Genomic DNA, 16604 nt, shown 5'->3' with positions numbered 1-16604 from the left:
TTAAGGGTATTACACAGAAACATACCAAGGGAACATGAATCAAATACGCACTTTTATTCATTTACAATGAACTCATAAAGTACATCATTCTGATTTAAGCTAAGGGCATACAAAACTGTCTAACAGGACATAGATTCCTTGAAGTGGGTAGATGCCATGAGAGATGAGATGGACTCGATGGAGACCAATGGAGTCTGGACTCTAGTGGATCTGCCCCATGGGGTAAAAGTAATTGGTTGCAAATGGATCTATAAGAGGAAGGGCTCCGATGGTAAGGTTGAGACCTACAAAGCTCGTCTAGTGGTGAAAGGGTATACTCAGAAAGAGGGTATCGATTATGAGGAATCCTTTTCGCCGGTGGCCATGCTTAAATCCATTAGGATCCTGCTAGCTATAGCAGCATACCATGAATACGAGATTTGACTAATGGATGTCAAAACTACGTTCTTGAATGGAGATCTTACTGAAGATATCTATATGCAGCAACCGCAAGGTCTCATAGTTGTGGGTCAGGAACACATGGTATGTAAATTAAATAGATCCATATATGGACTTAAGCAAGCTTCTAGGAGTTGGAACATCCAGTTTGACTCTACTTTCAAACTGAATCCTGACTTAAGCAAGCTTCTGAATGTAGACGACATTCTACTCATTGGGAATGATGTAGGAATGCTGACTACGATTAAAGAATGGCTTCCACAGTAATTCTCCATGAAAGATCTTGGAGAAGCCTCCTATATACTAGGTCTTCGACTTTATAGAGATAGATCGAAGAGGATAATAAGTTTATCCCAATCTGCTTACATTGACAAAATAGTCAAGAGATACTACATAGAGAACTCCAAGAAAGGAAATATTCCTTTCAGGCACGAAGTCACTCTCTCCAAGGGGATGTCTCCCAAGACTCCCAAGGAGATTGAGGGCATGAAGGACGTTCCCTATGCCTCAGCCGTAGGGAGCATCATATATGCCATGCTGTGCACTCGTCTTGACATTGCTTAGGCAATCAGTATGGTAAGTAGATTCCAGGCCAACCTAGGGCAGGAGCATTGGACTGCTGTGAAAAACATACTTAAGTACCTTCGAAGGACAAAAGATTTTTGTCTGGTATTTGATGGTAGCTCACTATAGATCTAGGGTTATACTGATGTCGACTTCCAATCAGATCCAGATGATAGAAAGTCTACATCTGGGTATGTTTTCACGATAGGATTGTGTTTGCTGGAAAAACAGCAAACAGGGGTCCACTGCAGATTCCACAACCGAAGCCGAATGCATTGCTGCAAGTGAGGCTGCCAAAGAAGCTGTATGGATGAAGAAGTTCATACATGAATTAGGAGTAGTTCCATCCAGCACATCACCCATTCTGTTGTTGTGTGACAACAATGGAGCTTTTGCTCAGGCTAAGGAGCCACGAGCCCACTCGAAGTCGAAGCACAACGAGAGGAAGTACCATGTACTATGAGAGATAGTTGGAAGAGGGGACGTCTTGATTCAGAAGGTAGCATCAGCGGAAAATGTAGCAGACCCATTGACTAAGCCATTGACACAGAAAGTGTTAGAGAAACACGTGGAAAGTCTGGTACTCCGGCTTGTGCTCGATTGAACCTAAGTGCAAGTGGGAGTTATTAGATAGTGTATGCCCTTAGATCCAATCGAAATGATGTACCTTATGACATTTATTGTAAATGAATAAAGTACATATTCAATTCATGTTATTATGGTGTATTTCTGTGTAATACCCTTAAACTGGACACATATGAGACTCGTGTTAGATTAGAATGTTCACAGTTGTTGGATAGATTTGGGGAGATTTATCTTGATAAGGCTGACACTGATGTGCCGCCAATTTGGTTGGGGTAGCTTGTCTCAGCTGCCAGGGTGAGACCCAAGGTACATGCAGTGTAGGTTTACTTGAAACCCTGAATTGGACCAGAATTCCAGTATTGCCCTAGACCTTGGTGATTGGTGGGCAAAACTGGAATGTTACACCTGACCCCTACACTCGATTATGATACTGCACTAGGTGTTAGATTAGGCTATTTTTGATATGCCAATCAGTGAGATCCTTAGAGGGGATCGAAACCTAGGTATGTTGGGACTGTTTGAGAATTCATCTGAGTGTGTGATCATAGTGACAGGATCAGCCCCTTTGTCGGACAAAGGTAATGATCGGGGATGCACTCTCTCTGATGGAAACCAAAGTTGCCATCAGCCGATTTCAATCGTTGAAATTTGTTTTTTGCAAAATATATTTATATAAAGATATACATATATATTATGGTTTGAAAATATTTGCAAAAGGTTTTAATTCACGGGATCCATGTGAGTAATACCTGATGGGCTGAGAGGTTAAGTGTTTGCAAAAGGTTTTAATTCACGGGTTCCAGTGTTTGATCATTATGGGCTAAGAGGTTAAGTGTAAGACCATTGAGTGTAATACCTGATGGGCTAATCTTGCATCTACCCATAGTCCTTGGGTTTTTATAAGGTGGCTTGGCCCAAGGACCACTTAGTGTAAGTGTTGGGCCCGTTAAGAGCACATGGTGATGGGCTCAGGGGTTCACTGCCCATAACAGTGAATTCGGCCAAGCCTTGTAACAAAGGCTAGGCTGAACCCATGTGGCTGATGTGTAGATCAATATTTTGGTCCCACACCATACAAGGAAACGCAACTGGACAGCAGATTGAAAGGTAAGTGAGTACAAGGACTTAATGGGCCTAAAGCCCAATTTGAACTGGTATAATTTGATTAGTTAAAGAGGGGCGGATCTGGGATTGGGATCAGCAGATAGGATAGGGAGTTATCCCTTTCCTCTCAGAGAGTAACTCCCTATCCACTCAGAGAGTCCAAATCTAAATACAGATTTGGATTTGAAAACTTCTAATAAGATTAGGAAGGTTGATCTAATCTGCAGATAAGAAAAGGGCTTATCCTTATCTCTTAAGGAGAACTCTTGATCCAAATACAGATTTGGATTATGAAACTCCTAATGAGATTAGGAGCTCTCTTTAAGGCTATAAAAGGCAGAGGGGGCGAACCATTCTATACAACATCAGATCAGTTTTCAGATCACAGAAAGAGAGAAGGCAACCACAGTAAGACTGCGCCATATTCTACTCTTGCACCCTCCTCCTACTGCTGCCATTGCTAGTTTGATCTCCACCATAGGAGCGATCAAGAAGTGCTCTTGATATCAGTTTTTGGAGAAAGGTTGATCTGAAGTCGTGCTCACACTCCATCCATCGAACTCTTGTTGAAGGATTCGGTTCTGGTGAAGAACTTGCTGATTCTACTCCACCCTACGCTGTGTCATCTTCAATGGGAGCAGTCTTTGGAGTTTTCCTTGGGTGTGAACACCTTCATTGGGAGATATTGTTTCTTCATATTAGGTACCTCCCTCTCCTACCTTTTGGTTTCCGGTCTGGTTCGGTTCTTGGTTCAAGATTGATCCTTGAAAATGCACAATTTAGACCTCTCCTACCTTCGTATCCACAGAAGGTACATTCATGGTCACAATTTAGACCTCTATCAAATAATCTCTATTTTTTTTTGGTCAGGAGTTTGTTTTTGATGGCTAACCATAGGAATATTTTAAACTTTTAAGGGGCACAATATCTTATTTATTCGCTTGCTAACCATTTTCCTCTTTTCATCCCCTTCTTTATTCATGTATGCATAAGCAGAGTTGAATGTAATGGAACCTATTAGAAAAATATGAAGTAATATGGCTATAATAGAGATGAAACCAGAATCCAAACAACCAAATCCGTACTATAGAAAAATAAAATAGTAATCTAATAGTCGTTGCAAGTGTCTGTTCTCTTTAAAACCGATTTCTCCACCTCTTGTTGTAACCATGTTGATGCATAAGGTTTCCAACGGAAATAAACTCAGTGGACGGCCGCATGTGTTAGCCCAGCTTAGCCTGGTCCAGCCTGGTGCATGCGTGCGTGTGATGGTCCAAGTGCATGGTAGCTATAAATATATAACCCTAGCAAGTGCACTAGTTATCAAGTAGTATAAAATATTGTTCCCACAGGGATTTAACAAAATAAGTATTAGAACCACAATCTTCCCTCATTATCTGGACAATCGAAATTCAGAATTGAGCAAGAACTATTGAAAATAAAAATTAGCATACGAAAATAAAAGCGAAGGTGATCACTAATCGAATCTGCAAAGGATGGAATCGCTAGGGCTTTTGGTCCACCTAACCAATGCAATGAATATTTATGGGTTCGATTTACCAAGATTAGTTGTCATTCTCATAAGCTGAAGTCTTTCCAATTTTATTTAATATTCTCTCTTGAGATATACTAAACCTACGCCCATCAGGTAGTCCTTCGATCTCTCGAGTAGAACACTCAAGATGGGAGTGCATTAAGTCCAAGAAGAACATGAAATTCAGATGAATCATGTATATATATCTCTATATACCATTCAATTCACACTATGAATTATTCAGTCGATTATGTGAATTCCTCTCTCGATTCATTCACATAACTCAAATCAATTAAGAAGTGGCCAAGCTCTTAATTGCATTAAGCACAATAATTCTTTGACTATATGAAAATCACAATCTTGGATAAATCATAAAGATAAAAATATATCCATTAACATAATTAGGCTTTCCTTAGTCCTAGTAAGAAACAAACCAGTTCATGATAGAAGAATTAAAGTAAACAAAGGGAAAGAAAGAACTCTTTAATTCGCCCATGGTGTTGAGATCTCCTCTTCTTGTCATCACCTTCTTCTTGAGATTTCTGGAATTCTTGATCTCCTCTCCTCTATTTCTTGACTTCTTTTCTCCTCTCTTGACTGATAGCCCAATGCAATTCATGATACCCTAGGGCTGTTACCCCCCAGCTCTCATATAGATTACAATTTCTTGGAGTTATCTCAAGAATGGATAATCTAGCCTTGATCCAAACTCCTCCTATCCTATCCTATCTTCTGTCCTCTCTCATTATCTAAAACCTTTCTTAATCTTTCTGGAATTACATTTAAGAGTTTAAATCTAAGAGGACTCTCGAACTCTTGAATTCGAATGGGCTGCTTTAATATCTTGGGTTGCCTCAATGTTCTTCTACGAAATGGGTTTCAGTTGGGAATTGGGCCTCACTACGAAAGTGCTCCACCTTTGGGCCCAGATTTTACTTCAATGTAGACCGAATATGCGAAAGTCCAAAACATGAAAGTTGTAGCTTTATCTCTTGTCTTTAGCGTGGATCTTGAAGCAGCCCAATCGGAGCTCGGATATGAAAGTTAGTCCCAGATTACTGATCGCTGCCAAAATTGTGAAAACCCATTCGATTTGTCTTTCTTTGCTCCTGATGCCTTCTTTCATGCCCTGAATAGAAATATGAGTCCAATTAGGTGCTAATTCAGTATAAAAGACAGAATAATTGGGGATAAAAATATGATAAATTCTACTCTCATTAAATCTCCCACACTTAAACTCTTGCCTGTCCTCGTGCAAGACAAAACTCAAAACAAAATTAAAACAAGAACAAGCTAACTAAAAGATTGTTTTGGATTTTTCTCAACAGGGTATTTGTTCTCCCACATGCCTTGATCAGTATTCATGATCCTTTCCTTCTTCCACTTCTTTTCCTCTTTAACTTGGCAAAGAATAATCTTAAATCGCCAATCCTCATGTCCCCAAGTGAAATCGACAATCAAGGGAAACAGGCATCTCTTCTTATGAGCAATTTAGGACTAGAGTAAGCCCTCTTTGTTTTCATAATCACATGCAGCAAGATTCAAAAATTCCCTCTCACGATTTTTTAGAACAAAACAAGGAATGTTATTACCATAAGTTTGCTTATGTGTCACATCTCCACCACTTATCATGAGTCCAATGCATCAAAAGGTGAATTAGGGTTTGGGATCTAGGGATGAGTGCATTTTATGCTCCATCTCACCCTTTTCTTCTTTTTTAGTGTAAATGCATTTTATGCTCCATCTCACACGATTCAGAAATATATTTTTTTTCTTCTTTGTTTTTTTTTTTTTGGATAACACATTCCAATACATGAACTCATTTATCATAGTCTCAACATGCCTAACAAAACAAGTTCTAGAATAATCAAACCATGTTTGTCCGTTAGAAACCAAATGCTCACAAGGGTCAAATCTGTATTGCATCTTGCCCGTTGATCATTCAAACTACTGAGATATCTTCCATAGCCAAAAATTTTAGCTTGATTTGCCTACATCCTTTCCTGTCTATCCCACCTAAGCACATGATTCAGGGTGGTTTGCAATCATTCAAAAACAAGTCTCCAAGGAGTAGAAATTTCAAAAGGAAAGGTTAAAAAGTGATGATTATAGTATGCTAGAGTCCGGAAAAAATTTATCAACCCCTTAATCCTCCCCCACACTTAAGATATACATTGTCCTCAATGTATGGAATATGCATAACAAGAACAAGGAGAGAGAGATTTAAGAGGACTTCCCTGAATGCCTCGTTAAGATCCTACAGATGTGAGATACGAAAAAAAAAAACACACTCATAAAAAAGAAAAAAAAAACAAACAACTAAACGTAATGGGTTGCCTCCCACAAGCGCTCTTTTTAAGTCGTGAGCTTGACTTTCACCTTTCCTTCATGGCGGTTTCAAGGAGAGAATGGACCCATGGTGGATGGGTTGCTCTCTTTTAATATAATGCTTTAAACGCTGCCAATTTACCTTGGATGTGTTGCCTTTACCATCATGTAGTTCAATCGCTCCATGAGGGAATACCCTAGCCACTTCAAAGGGTCCACCCCACTTGGTTTTTAACTTCCGATGTTTCCCCCTTTCATCCTTCGTAGGTGGGTTTAAACCTGGAATAGGGACCTGCACAATAGATGGGAAGGGTTTTGTGTGAGATGGAGGTAAAGATGCATTAAGAGTTGTAATTTTAAAAGAATCTGGTTCAGAAGTCAAATTTTGCAATTCTGATTTCAGTACAAACTTCTACTCTGCTTGTTGCAATTAATTATTGTTACGTTCAACTTTCAGTGTGTCTTCTGATTTAGATGTATCAATGCCTTCAATTGCATAGATTTCATGTTCAAATGTGTTGGGACATTTCGTATTTTTAAATACATTAAACACCACTTCCTCACCATTGATTCAAAGAGTAAGTAGACCTTCTTTCATGTCAATTAAAGCATTACCCATAACAAGAAAAGGTCTCCCTAAAATCAACAGCATTGTCTTATCTTCCTCCATATCCAACACAATAAAATCAGCTGGAATGATGAAATTACCCACTTTGACTAAAACATCTTCTATTATTCCCCTAGGATATTTAATGCTTCGATCAACTAATTGTAGGATAACAGTTGTAGATGTTAGTTCATGCAGTCCAAGTTTTTCAAAAATAAAATAAGGCATTAAATTTACACTAACACCTAAATCGCATAAAGCTTTTTCAAATTTAGTATTCCCTACGGTGCAAGGTATAGAAAAACTCCATGGATCCTAAAGCTTTGGGGGCAATTTTTTTTGAAGAATGGCTGAACATTCTTCATTTAGTTTTACCATCTTACCATCCTCTCACTTTCTTTTATTAGACATCACCTCCTTCAGGAATTTGGCATACTTCGGCATTTGTGACAATACATTAAGAAGAGGAAGGTTAATATGGATATTTTTAAACACTTCCAAAAATTTCTCAAATTGTCTATCTAATTTAGCCTTCAAGACTCTTCTAGGGTAGGGGATAGGAAGTTTAATTTCATGTAAATTCAGTTTAGGGGTGCTTCCCTCATTCTCCTTTTGTAAATCGGCCATTTTAGCTTTCTTGTCATCTTCTTGAGCTTCGCCAATTGTCTTCCCACTTCTTAAGGCTATGGCGTTCACATACTCTCTGGGATTCTTTTCTGCGTTGCTGGGTAGCCTTCCCTCTTTCCTTTCTGACAACATGCTTACAATCTGCCCCACTTGAACATCTAAGTTTTTAATCGATGTTTCTTGACTTTGGAACCTTGCTTCAGTGGCATTAATGAACTTAGAGATCATTTCCTCCAGATTGTTCTTTTTTTCTTGTAGGGGCGGCTGTGGTTAAAAACCCATGGCTGCCCTTTGTTGATTGTTATTCTATGAAAAGTTCAGGTGATTCCTCCACCCTGGGTTGTATGTGTTAGACAGTTTTGTATGCCCTTAGCTTCAATCAGAATGATGTACTTTATGAGTTAATTATAAATGATTAAAAGTGCATATTTGATTCATGTTCCCTTGGTATGTTTCTGTGTAATACCCTTAAACTGGACACTTATTGAGACTTGTGTTAGTTTAAAATGTTCACAGCCAGTGGGTCGGTCTAGGGAGACCTATCCTGACAAGGCTGACACTGTGGTGCCACCAAGTCGGTTGGGGTGGCCTGTCTCAGCTGCCAGGGTGAGACCCTAGGCACATACAGTGTAGGATTAATTGAATCTATGAACTGGACCAGATTTCCAGTATTGCCCTGGACCTTGGAGATTGATGGGCAAAATTGGAAAGTTACACCCGACTCCTAGACTCGATTATGATACTGCACTAGGTGTCGGATCGGGTTGTCTTTGATGTACCAATCAGTGAGATCCTTAGCGGGGGTCAAAACCTGGGTATGTTGGGACAGTTCGAGAATTCATCTGAGTGGGTGATCATAGTGACAGGATCAGCCCCTTTGTCGGACAAAGGTAATGATCGGGGATGCACTCTCACTGATGGAAGCCAAGACTGCCGGCAGCTGATTTCAACCATTGAGATTTGTTTTGCAAAGTATATTTTATATGAGATATAAAAGTATATATTATGGTTTCTCAAATGTTTGCAAAAAGGTTTTAATTTTTGGGATCCATATAAGTGGAGAGTGCAACACTGTTCCTTGCAGCCGAGGGAGAAGTCCTCTCTTGTCGGGCAGTGTATGATCATTATGGGCTGAGAGGTTACGTGTAAGACCATTGAGGATAATACCCGATGGGCTAATCTTACATCTACCCACAGTCACTGGGTGTTACAAGGTGGCTTGGCCCAGGGACCACTTAGGGTAAGTGTTGGGCCCATAGAACCCATTCGATGGGTTTCAGGGGGTGCACTGTCTTTAACAGTGTATTCGGCCAGGCCTTGTAACAAAGGCTGGGCCGAACCCATGTGGCTGATGTGTAGATCAATGCTTGGGTCCCACGCCATACATGGAAGCCCAACTGGGCAGCAGTTAGGAAGGTTAAGTGAGCACATAAGCTTAATGGGCCTAAAGTGATGAGAATAAAATTTGCCATATCTTTATCCCTCAATATTTAGTATTTTGCACTAATTGGTACCTGATTGGAATCATTACTCTTGTATTTCGATTCAGGGCAAGCAGATAAGCGATTGGAAGAAAACAAGGCTAATCGGATGTTTTTGCATAGTTTCGGCACCGATCAATGATATGGGCATAACTCTCAATTCCGGACTCCGATTTGGACATTTCAAGAAGCACTGGAAAGATATGGAAACAACTCACAACTTTTATGTTTTGGGTTTTGGCAGAATCGGTCCGCATCGAAGACGAATTTGGGCCCAAAGTTAGAGTAATTTCATAGCAAAGCCCTTTTCATAAGCTGAAGCCCATTTCGCAGAAGAGTCTTGAAGCAAGCCCTAATTGTTAAAGAAGTCCAGTTCGAATTCAAAATACAAGAGTCCCATTAGAATAGAAGTTGAATGTAATCTCAATAAAAGAGTTTTATCAGATTTAAATTCTCAAATTGTAATCCTAGAAAGATAAGAGATAAGAGTTAGATAGGATAAGTTCAAATTAGATTAGGACTTTCCAGTTTGAGGATAATCTCCTTAAGGGAGTTGGAGAGCAGCCCTCTCCCCAAACCTATATAAAGGGGGGCAGACCAGCACCCAAGGCATCAATTTCCTCCAAGAGAGCTTCAGCCCTCAGAGAGAGAAATCATCAATCAAGGAGGAAGAAGCAAGAGTTCGCCCCTTTCTCATCTGGAAGCTGGGTTTTCATCATGAGGTGTCTGTAAGTTTTTATTTCTGGTTGAAGGGTTAGGGAAGCCTTGATTCTATAAGCATTGTGAGATCTAATTGATTTATATTTTAGTTCATTATTTATGTGTATTCATATATTTTCTGCAAATTAACTGTGAGGATTATTTTTGTTGATTAAGCAAGAAGGGCCCCTTGCTCATTCAATGGAAATAATCCATGGCCGATTGAACCTCCAGTTTCGTATATGATTGGTAGGTTCAATCATGGTGGCAACTAACATAAATTGATTGCAAAAAAGTTTTCGATCTATGATAGGAAAATGTATGATCTGGTTTAAACGGTCCGAGCTTGTGAGATCGCTGACCAGAATTGGGTCTCTCCCCTCTTAATGCTATTAATAGGTTAAATCCTAAGAGCTTGTTTAGGACTGCCTATTAATAAGGGAAGCAATTAAAGAGCTTGTTTTGGTTGTCGAATAATAAGAGTAGAGGCTGGCTGTTAGAGCTTGTTAACAACTATAACCAATTTATTCATAAACATATGAATCTATCTTTGCATCAAGGATCAATGCTACGAATCAAAGCTAAACTTATCCCTTCAATCAGAAGTTTTCTCCCATCAATTTAATCTTTGGTTTCTGTTATTTTCTGCTATTTTCTCATTTTCCTTAGCTTTACAACCCCCCTTAATCCATCTACTTGGAAATAAATCCACCCAATCCCTGTGGAGAACGACCTTGTCATCACTATCTGCAAATTATTAACCCAGAGCAAGAATATTTATCTTTGGTTGGGTTCGGCACCCACCATAAAGCCCACATCGAACCGGGCTATTCATTTAGCTAATTAAAGGGGCGAATTCTGAGATGGATTAGCAGATAGGATAGGGTCTTAATCTTATTCACTCAGAGAGTTCAGATCTGAATATGATTCAGATCTAGAAACCTCCTAATGAGATTAGGAGAAAGCTAATCTAATTTGCAGATAAGATAAGGGTTTATCCCTATCACCTGAAGAGAAGTCTTAGCCAAATATGATTTGGATAAGCTGCTCCTAATTGGATTAGGAGCTAATCCTTTTAGGTTAACAAAAGAAGGAGGGGGTGGCAGCCTTTAGAAGACACACAACATCAAATTTTCTTTAGTGCTGAAATCAAGAAGAGAGAATTCTGCACCCTGCGAATACTCTCTTGCCACCTCCTTGTTCTTGCCGCCCTGTTTGCCAATTCGATCTCCAGTTGTGGGAGAAGTCAAGATTGGATCTTGACATCAGTTCTTTGAGAAAAGATTGAAAGGAAGCTGTGCTCACATACCATTCTGCTGATTCTTGCGAAGGACAAGTTCTTGGAGAAGAACACTGCTGATTCTGCTCCATCCTGCTCTGCGCCATCTTCAGTGGGAGCAGTTTTTGGATCCTTCCTTGGGCGTGAACACCTCCGTTGGGAGATACTACTTCTCCGTATCAGGTATAATTCTCCCCTACTCCTTTTGGTTTAGATCTGATTCAGTTTAAGGTTCAAGAATGATCATTGAAAATATGATTTTCTAAATAGGGAATGCGATTCCCAGTTGAAGGGAGAGAAAATTTTTTTGAAATTCGCCCCTTATTCCGCAATCTTTGGGCGTCCATAGGATGGATCTCTCATCCCTTCAGTATGTATTGGAGTATGGGTTGAAGTTTGACCTGCCAGCATAAGAGATAAAATTAGCATTCTCATGGGAAATAAAAGGACTATTTAATTGACAATCAAAATTAGTATGTCCTATTTGACCACATAAATCGCATGAGATGCTAGATGGTGTATTAATGGCTGTAATACTAAAATTATCTAGTTTCTTATTCAGATTAGCAAGTTGCGCAAAGATGGCTGCAAGGGAATCGATATGGTGTACTCCCCTCTGAGTGGTTCGATCATTGCTCCACTGGTAGCTGTTTGACACCATCTCCTCTATTAGGTCATAAGCTTCCTCCGGTGTTTTCCTCATGATCGTACCACCTGCGGCTGCTTCAATAATGGATCGATTAGAGGGGTTAATACCATAGTAAAAAGTCTGAATCTATTGCCAAATTGGTATCCCATGGTGAGGACACTTCCTAAGCATCTCATTGAATCGTTCCCATGCTTCATACAAGGATTCCCTCTCAAATTGAGCAAAAGTAGTAATATCATTAATTAACTTTGTTGTTTTGGAGGGTGGGAAATATTTAGCCAAAAATTTCTAGGTTAGATCATTCCAAGTGGTGATACTTCCCGCAGGGAGTGAGTTAAGCTAATATTTAGCTCTATCACGCAATGAAAAAGGAAATAATCTAAGCCTAATAGCATCATCACTAACTCCATTATGTTTAAATGCATCACATATTTCTAAGAAGTTAACAATGTGTGCATTAGGATCATCACTTGGTAACCCACTAAACTGAATGTTTGTCTGGATCATTTGAATTATTACAGGCTTGATTTCAAAATTGTTGGCATGAATGGTGGGCTTGCAAATGCTAGATGTCGCTCCATCAATGTTTGGACAAGCATAGTCCAAGAGGGTGCGATTTCCTTCTGCCATCTCTCCTTCAATCTCTATGGCTGGTTTGCAAGTAACAACCTCCTCTCTTGCTTTTCCTTTGTTGGCCCTTTGCAACAAGCGAAGGGTCCTCTCAATCTCAAGATCGAATTCTACAAATCCTTCCTGTCTAGTGCGTGTCATGCACTAGTAAATCTGAACCAGCAAGAATTCGAACAAAAATAAAAAAAAAAGTAAAAATAATAACAGAAATAAAAAGAAAATAAAAACATAAATAAAAGGTCCAAATTAATCAAGGTTAACAAATTCTAATATTATTTTAGGATTAAATCCCCGGCAACGGCGCCAAAAACTTGGTAACTATAAATATATAACCCTAACAAGTGCACTAGTTATCAAGTAGTATAAAATATCGTTCCCACGGGGATTTAACAAAATAAGTATTAGAACCACAATCTTCCCTCATTATCTAGACAACCGAAATTCAGAATTGAGCAAGAACTATTGAAAATAAAAATTAGCATAAGAAAATAAAAGCGAAGGTAATCACTAATCGAATCTGCAAAGGATGGAATCGCTAGGGCTTTTGGTCCACCTAACCAATGCAATGAATATTTATGGGTTTGATTTACCAAGATTAGTTGTCATTCTCATAAGCTGAAGTCTTTCCAATTTTATTTAATATTCTCTCACGAGATATACTAAACCTACGCCCATCAGGTAGTCCTTCGATCTCTCGAGTAGAACACTCAAGATGGGAGTGCATTAAGTCCAAGAAGACCATGAAATTCAGATGAATCATGTATATATATCTCTATATACCATTCAATTCACTTATGAATTATTCAGTCGATTATGTGAATTCCTCTTTCGATTCATTCACATAACTCAAATCAATTAAGAGGTGGCCAAGCTCTTAATTGCATTAAGCACAATAATAGACTATATGAAAATCACAATCTTGGATAAATCATAAAGATAAAAATATATTCATTAACATAATTAGGCTTTCCTCAGCCCTAGCAAGAAACAAATCAGTTCATGATAGAAGAATTAAAGCAAACAAAGGGAAAGAAAGAACTCTTGAATTCGCCCATGGTGTTGAGATCTCCTCTTCTTGTCGCCACCTTCTTCTTGAGATTTCTTGAATTCTTGATCTCCTCTCCTCTGTTTCTTGACTTCTTTTCTCCTCTCTTAACTGATAGCCAAATGCAATTCGTGATACCCTAGGGCTGGTACCCCCCAACACTCATATAGATTACAATTTCTTGGATTTATCTCAAGAATGGATAATCCAGCCTTGATCCAATCGGAGCTCAGATATGAAAGTTAGGCCCAGATTACTGATCGCTACCGAAACTGTGAAAACCCATCCGATTTGTCTTTCTTTGCTCCTGATGCCTTCTTTCATGCCCTAAACAGAAATATGAGTCCAATTAGGTGCTAATTCAGTATAAAAGACCGAATAATTGGGGATAAAAATATGATAAATTCTACCCTCATCAGGGCACTCTCTCCATATGCCTCTGAGACATAACCCAAAAGCACAGGGTATAAGATAAATTCAAGAGGAGTGCTCTTCCTAGTCCATGTGGGACTCAAGCCACTCCTAGAGCAGACAAAACAGAAAAGACAAAAGACAACAAGCAAATAGCATTAATTTGAATCACACAAAAACCAAACAAAAAAAAAGAACCGACAACCCCCACATGATTCAAATTAAAACAATACGAATTGGGCACGCTTTGAGAAGTGAAACAAATTAGTGGCAATGTCTTGTGGACTTGAATCGACACCTAGTGCTTATAAGGCATGTGCTACTAAATTTTGGTGAAACTAAGTTTTGAACCAAGTTCCTTGAGTGTAACCTAGATGCAATTACAACACACGTCTTACTCTCTATAACAATTGGTTCTCACGGTTTTATAAATTTCGGCTATATAACCATACTTAGATTTTCATGAGCGCTCTAGAGAACAAACCCTTATTCTCATAGGAGGCAGCCCCACCTCCACACTCATATAGGTTAATTCATCAAGTGTGTACTAAAACTATATATACACACCACTCATATTTAAGGGATATGAATTCATTAAGAGTAAGTTACTCAACCTCCTTACATTGCAGTTAACACCATCTACACCATAGGGATGGGTACTCTCAAAACAGAATATGATAGTGCTCTACCAAACTTATAGTGACTTGTTATTACCCATTGAGCCTCCATCATGGGATCTCTAATCAAAGAGGTTTGTTCATCTAATTTATGGGATTTAAACTCATCCCCCTTGATGTATCTAAAATTAACTTTTTAGTTAGTCCCTTAGTCAGAAGATCTGCTAAATTTTTCTCTGACCTTACAAGTTCAAGTGTGATCACACCATCAGTTATTAACCTTTTTACTATGTTGTGTCTTAGCCGAATATGATGACTCTTCCCATTGTAGCTACTGCTTTTGGCTTTGGTAATTGCCGCTTGTCTGTCACAATGCAAAAAAACAGAAGGGGCTAGTTTTGTCCATAATGGTAAATCAACCAATAAATTGCAAAGCCATTGGGCCTCCACATCAACTTGTTCTAAGGCAATGAACTCAGATTCCATTGTTGTCCTTGCAATATAGGTCTGTTTGGTTGACTTCCATGAAATGGCTCCACCACTTAAGGTAAATACATACCGACTAGTGGATTTCATTTCATCTGAATTTAAGATCCAATTTGCATCATAATAACTTTCTAACACAGTTGGATATCCATTAAAATGCAGTCCAAAGTCAATAGTACCTTTCAGGTACCTCAAAACTCTAATTAATGCATTCCAATGTTCACGCCCAAGATTACGGGTATATTTACTTAGTTTTCCAATAGTAAATGTAATATTCGGAAGTGTACGATTCATTAAAAATATCACACTACCTATAATTCTAGCATACTCAAGTTGAGAAATAGCATCACCATTATTTTTCTTTAGTTTAACACTAGAAACAGCATAACCTCTATTAGATCTTATTCTTTTTATTTTTTGTTTAATTGATTTTCCACTTCTTTTTTATATTTAATAAATGTTTCCATCGCTTCATGTTTGGTTCTCAGCAAAGAAACTCTAGTGTACCTAGAGTAGTCTCTACAATAAAGAAAATATAATAATCCTTACTCCTCTATTCATTGTGTTTCTAAAATCACCTAAATCAATGTGGATTAATTCTAATCTCTTTCAACTGGTTTGAAAGGTTTATTATGGTGTTTTGCTTCTTCACAAGTTTCGCGTTTTTCAATATCAGTATTTATTAAACTGGATATTAATCCATGTTTTTTCATTCTTTTAATAGAAGCAACATTCACGTATCCTAATCTACCATTCCATAAATCAATAGACTCAACAAAATAAGAACTACTAGCTTTCATTGATTAATTAACAACGTTCAGAATAAATAGTTCATTACAACTGTGCCCCTTCCCAATAAATTCCCCATTATGGGACAAAATTAACTTGTCAAACTCAAAAACAAGCTTAACACCAACTTTATTAAGCAAATAACTAGAAATTAAATTTCTCTTAAATTTTGGGACATACAAGACATCATTTAGTTGAAGTGTCTTTTTAAATGTCAAATTCAGCATCACTTTTCCCTTTCTAGTTACAGGAAAAGTGTTAGAGTTTCCCATAAACACCACTTCTACCTCGTTCACACGTTCATAATAGGAGAAAAGGGTTTTATTGCAGCATATGTGCTTGGTGGCCCCTGTATCCACCACCCACTCACATGTATCTACTACTAGATTCACTTCTGACACCACTACGACAATCACTTCATTCTCAATCAGATTTACTTGAGTATTTCCAGAATGCCAATTTTTTGTCTTATGGTTTTGACACTTAACTACACAAAGTCCTATCTTCCCACAAACAAAATATGCACCACCTGCAAATTTCTTAAATTCTTTCTTCTTGGGTTTCTGGTCAAATGATTTTTTTTTGTATTGTTTCTTTACTAGCATCTTCTCTTTTATTTCCTTGGACTTTTCATTCTCTACAAGATTGGCTTTGAAAACCATCTCAGCTAATTTTTCCACTGTCTTTCATTCGGCTTGTTTCTTGAATTCTGATTCTTATAATTAAGTCCG

At 38.4% G+C, this 16604-nt stretch overlaps 1 non-coding gene across 1 annotated transcript; it reads left to right on the top strand.

The window, feature by feature from the left end:
- Positions 1-12037: 12037 nt before the first annotated feature.
- LOC148803915 (small nucleolar RNA R71) lies at positions 12038-12144 on the top strand. The gene has a single exon (XR_016081595.1). It is a non-coding gene; the product is annotated as a small nucleolar RNA R71 (small nucleolar RNA).
- The last annotated feature ends 4460 nt before the right edge of the window (positions 12145-16604 follow it).

This window comes from Nelumbo nucifera, chromosome 1 (assembly GCF_055504915.1).
Source record: "Nelumbo nucifera cultivar China Antique chromosome 1, China Antique-T2T, whole genome shotgun sequence".
NCBI lineage: Eukaryota > Viridiplantae > Streptophyta > Magnoliopsida > Proteales > Nelumbonaceae > Nelumbo > Nelumbo nucifera.
Note: the sequence above shows the minus strand (reverse complement) of the source record. Positions and strands in the feature narration are given on the sequence as shown.